This window comes from Hevea brasiliensis, chromosome 5, assembly GCF_030052815.1.
Source record: "Hevea brasiliensis isolate MT/VB/25A 57/8 chromosome 5, ASM3005281v1, whole genome shotgun sequence".
NCBI classification, from domain to species: Eukaryota; Viridiplantae; Streptophyta; class Magnoliopsida; order Malpighiales; family Euphorbiaceae; genus Hevea; species Hevea brasiliensis.
Window position 1 is genome coordinate 71,907,680 of NC_079497.1, and position 5,582 is coordinate 71,913,261.

Below are 5,582 nucleotides of genomic sequence, written 5' to 3' on the forward strand. Positions count from 1 at the left end.
CTTACCTTAACTTGAGCTTGACAAAGCCTTGAATTTTTCTCTCCTTTTTGTTGCCTATATGTTTCCTAAGAAGTGTAGGCAAAATTTAGCAAAGGAAAATGCAAGGATCACGGCTTGAAGATGGAAGAGTGGAGCTTGCATGGTTGGCCGTCCATGGAGGATTTGAGAGCATTTCCATTTCGGTAAAGTGAGTGAGGTTGAAGAAGATGAGTGAAGTGGCTATCCTTTTGTCCTCACATGCCTTATATAGCTCCACTAACCCTCCACTAACCTTAGTTTAAACATTATAATAATTAAAGTTTAATTAATTCTAATTACACTCTCATTTTTCTCTATTTACATTATGTGCCACTATTTTAATTTTTCATGACATTTCCCAAGTGTAATATCATTTATTTTTAATGGACATTTAGGTCAAAAGGTAACTCGGGATGTCAAATGATTACAATGCCCCTGTTCGGGCTATATTCCTGATTTTTTCGATAACACTAAGTTTTGTCATTTTCTCGATTTCTCGTCTTTCTTTGTACTAATTAATTAATTTTTCTTTGATATTTCTAATGACATTTATACTTCAATAGATATTTATTTAAGTCTTAAAAATATTTTCTAGGGTTCCCCGCAGTCCAAGGCTAGTCAATAGTTCACGCCGCAACTTCCCAGTGCAGTTACCCATCGCTATGGTTCTCGGCTCGTTTGACTTAGTTATATTTCATTGCTATTATTTTTTCTTTATTTTTCTTGTATTTTATTTTGTTGTATTTCATTATTTTTTGTCTCGACATCCATATCTAAGTGTAGTTCTAGGCATCCTAGCTGTCCGGACAACACTGGTCACTGGAACAGTAGAATGTACTACCAAACATAGGGGTGTTACAGTTCCTCTCATGTGGTTTCAGCTGACGTGATGTATAGGCACTGACATTTCGATCTTGCATCAACACACAACCTAACCCATTGTGAGAAGCATCACTATAAACTGTGTATTCTTTACCCGGAGTAAGTAAGGTCAGGACTAGAGCCTCAGTCAAACACCTCTTCAATTCATCAAAACTCTGCTAGCATTTATCCGTCCACTGAAATTTCGCATCTTTTCGAAGTAGCTTGGTCAATGGAGATGCCAACTGATGCATGCATTTTATATCATCATTTAGGAGTAATTTTTGCACATAATTTACCCTTATTCATAGCTATTATTTTAGATATTAGTATATATTTAGTCAATTTTACAATTTTCACATTTCTTAGTTTAATTTTTGGAATTTATTTGTTTTGTAGGTTAAATCTGGAGAAATTTGATGTATTTTGATCAGAGTAGCCATTTGGAGGAGATTAAAATCGAATTGCAAAAAAAAATTTTGAAGTTGAGAAAAAAAATGGCCGAGAGCGACACAACCCGCGACACAACCGACTTACTTATGTCGCTTTTCTTCGAAAATTTTTGACGTGGCATTTCCGTTACTCCAGCCTTTTTACCTCACTTTTTCTAGATCCTTCCCCCTTTTACCCATTCTAGAACAATCCCTTAGCCTATATAAAGACCCATTTTATCACTTTCTTGGGATATAGAGAGCATAGAGAGCAAGGGAGGCATTTTTAGAAAGATAGAAAGAGAGCAAGGGAGGCATTTTTAGAAAGATAGAAAGAGGGAAAGGGAGGAGCATCTTCTCAGATCTTCTTCCAAAGAAGAAGAAGGATCAAGTTTCGCACTTTTCTCACAGAGATCCTGCTGCAAATTTGTCGGGTTTTTCTACCCTTTAGCTTACATTTCCATTATTTCTTCATTTCTTCATTTGGGTTTGTCTTTAAACAATGATTTGTGAGTAGTTGATTGAGATTCTAGAGATGGGTTTGTAAATATTGATTTGTTTTGTGGTTTTGAACTGATTTAGCCATTTAAATGAAGATTGTTATATTTTGATTTATTGCTTGTGTGCTTATTTCCTTGCTTGATGAATGGGCCCTCATTAAGTTAAGTTTTAATCCTTAATAGATGGACTGAAAAGTGAATATTGGGGATGGATAATCTTGCAATAAACTTTATTTTCTTGGTGTTAGAAATAAGCTAAGAAGATTAAGGGGAATTTTCCAAAATCAATTAGAGCATTAATTGGGTTTTGTTAGATTTGAAATACCGTGAAAACAGGGTTTGATTTAATGAAAACCAATTTTGAGATGCTTGAAAAGGTTTCAAAATTTAAGAATTGATTTCCTCAAAATTGCAATTCTCATGTGTTTGGCTAAATTAGGAAAAACCACATGCAAACAATATTGAAAATCCAATCTCTAGAATCAATTTATTTTTCATTGAAATTAGATATAAATCCTCCAAACCTCATAAATAGCAATTTAAATTTAAATCCAATTTAAATCCAATTTCTATAATCACTTTATTTTTATTTTTATTGAATTTAGATTTAATTTCTCTCAATTTCATAAATAGATATTTCAAATTAATTTTTGGGTAATCTAGTTTAATTAATTTTAGTTAATTGATTGATCTAGTTTTAATTCCTCAAATACCAATTTTAATTCCAAATTTCATTTTACATCTTTAATTTTTGTCTTAATTTTAATTTTTAGATTTTATTTTTAATATCTTTTAATTTTTGTCATTCTAATTTGCTTATACTTTTATTTCCAATTTAAGCACAATTCTCGTGGGATCGATATCAATTTTTAAAACTATACTCATCGTGACCGTGCACTTGCGACACCGTAACAAGTTTTTGGCGCCGCTGTCGGGAATTGTTTGTTTTTAAGTTGGATTTTAATTGTTTTAAGCTAATTAGAATTTTTATTTTCTTTTATTTTCACTATTGTTCCTTGTGTTTTGGTACTTTTCTTGTTTATGAGACGATCGAAAAGCACAAGTGATAATCGAATTGTTGTTCAACCTAAATTGAAAAATTCACGAGCCAACAAAAAGGAGTACAAGAGAAGAAAAGAAGCGTAAAAAGAAGAACAACAAATATTTGAGCAAGAGGAGACAATAGAAAATATGGAGAATCAAAATAGAGCTATTGGTGGAAACAATGGAGCAAATGAGCAAAACGGGCAAAATGTCAGGTTAATCAAAATGATCCTCAAAGAAGATCCATGTTAGACTATGCTTTTCCTAGATGTTCGATGTGAGAGATAATGCACCTATTATTGGAGCTAATCAATTTGAATTAAAATCGGTCTTATTCAAATGGTTCAATTCACAATTTGGAGGTAGCCCACTTGAAAATCCTCATTCTCATTTGAAGAAATTTTTGATGATATGTGGTACACAAAGACAACTGGAGTTTCGATGAAGTTATTCGCTCACATTATTTCCATTTTCTCTTCGGATTCAAAGATTGGAGTGGTATGACTCACTCCCACAAGCTATTATAGCTACTTGGGAGCAATATCTCAAGCTTTTCTATCTCAATTTTTCCCACCTGGGAAAACTACTCATTTGAGGAATTTGATGGTAGCTTTTAAACCAAGAGATGATGAAACTTTGTATGAATCTTGGATGAGATTTAAGGAGCTTGAAAGGCAATGTCCTCATCATGAAATACCCAAATGGATGATTGTTCAGAATTTCTACACTGAGTTACTCCACCATAAGAAACACAATTGATTCACAAGGAGGAGATTTCATGAGAATGACAAGTGAAGAATGCTATGATCTATTAGAGAAGATTGCTCATAATACCCATTTATGGGGAAATCCTAGAGCACTTGAGCCAAAGAAAGCTGGGATCTATGAACTTGACTCAGTTAACTACATGAATGCAAAATTTGATCAGTTGACTCAGCTTCTTAGTGATTTTTGCACAAAGGCAACAACCTCAACTCCTACAACTATGCAACAAGTTGCCTTCACAAATGGAACTCAAAGTTGTGGAGTTAATTATTCTTCTTATGGTGATGATTATTTGCAAGAGCAAGCTGCTTATGCAGGAGGTTATCAACAAAAACCTATGGGAAATTCTTATTCTAATATGAACAACTCAACATGGAGACCACAAGCAACTTTTGCTCAACAAGGCCAAAGCTCAAATTATGCTCATAACCAGCAGTTTATGCAGCAGAACAAGCCTCAATTTCAGCCTCAATTTCAGCCCATAAGGCAGCCACCACCTGGATATCAAGCAAGAGCACAACAATCCCTTCCATCCCATGAACCGAAGCCATCCTTGGAGAACATGATGGAGAAATTTTTTGCTGAACAAAGCAAGATGAATAGCAAATTGGAGGAAGAAATGCAACACATGAGACAAACCATGGATCAATTACAAGTCCACAACCGCATGTTGGAGACTCAATTGGCGCAACAAGCAAGCTCATCAGAAGCAATTCCTATGGGAAACTACCTAGCCAACCACAAAACCCTCATGAACAATGTAAGTTGGTGACCTTGAGAAGTGGTAAGAAAGTAGGTCAAGAGAGTGAAAACAAGAGAGAAGAAAAGAAAGCACAAAAGAAGAAAATTCGGTTGAGAGCAAGAAAATGAAAAAGAAGAAGAAAGCAAAAGTGAGCAAGATGAGGGAGAGAAACCATACATCCCACCTGAACCTTACAAACCCACCCTTCCCTACCCTCAAAGATTCATCAAGCACAAACTAGACAATCAATTTGGCAAGTTCCTTGAAGTGCTAAAAATTGTATATCAATGTGCCATTCATCGAGGCACTATCCCAAATGCCGAAGTTATGCCAAGTTTTTGAAGGAGATTCTTTCCAACAAGAGAAGGCTAGAAGATTATGACACCATCAATTTGGGAGAGCAATGCTGCTATAATCCGTAAGAAGTTACCTCCCAAACTCAAAGATCCGGTGTGTTTTCCATTCCTTGTCATATTGGTGATAATCAGGTGGCAAATGCCTTATGTGACCTTGGAGCTAGTGTCACCTAATGCCTCTTTCAATATATGAAAATTGAATATCTGAGAGTTGAAGCCCACAAACATGTATCTCTCATTGGCTGACCGTTCAATTAAGTATCCGGAAGGCATTCTTGAAAATGTGCCTATCAAGGTTGGAAAATTTTACATTCCGGTGGACTTTGTCATTTTGGATATGGAAGAAGACACAAAAGTTCCTATCTTATTGGGAAGACCCTTTTTGGCAACAGCTGGTGCATTAATTGATGTAAAGGGTGAGCAATTGACACTTAGATTGGGAGATGATCAAATGATATTCAACATCAATCCAGCCATGAAAAGAAAACATGAAGAAGTTGAGTCTTGTTTATGGGTAGACATTATTGATGAGATTGTTCAAGAGCATTTCAGAAAAAGCTATCCACAAGACCCACTTGAAAATTGCTTAGTCCATGGTGGGAGCATTGATGATGATAACATGGCTATTTTTGCGCAATACTTGGAAAGCTCTCCACCACATCCTGAAGCCACAATTTTTCAACTTGAAGGAGTGCAAAATTTGGAGATCAAACCACCATCATTAAAGGTAGAGGATGCCCCAAAGGTAGATCTTAAACCTCTTCCTTCCAACCTCAGGTATGCTTTTCTTGGACCCAATGAAACATATCCTGTTATAATTAATGCATGTTTGACTAATATTGAGAATGACAAATTGTTGAGAGTA

At 35.2% G+C, this 5,582-nt stretch overlaps 1 non-coding gene across 1 annotated transcript; it reads right to left on the reverse strand.

Moving 5' to 3' along the window:
* Positions 1-3,442: 3,442 nt before the first annotated feature.
* Positions 3,443-3,549, reverse strand: LOC131180405 (small nucleolar RNA R71). Its single transcript, XR_009149180.1, has one exon. It is a non-coding gene; the product is annotated as a small nucleolar RNA R71 (small nucleolar RNA).
* Positions 3,550-5,582: the final 2,033 nt, after the last annotated feature.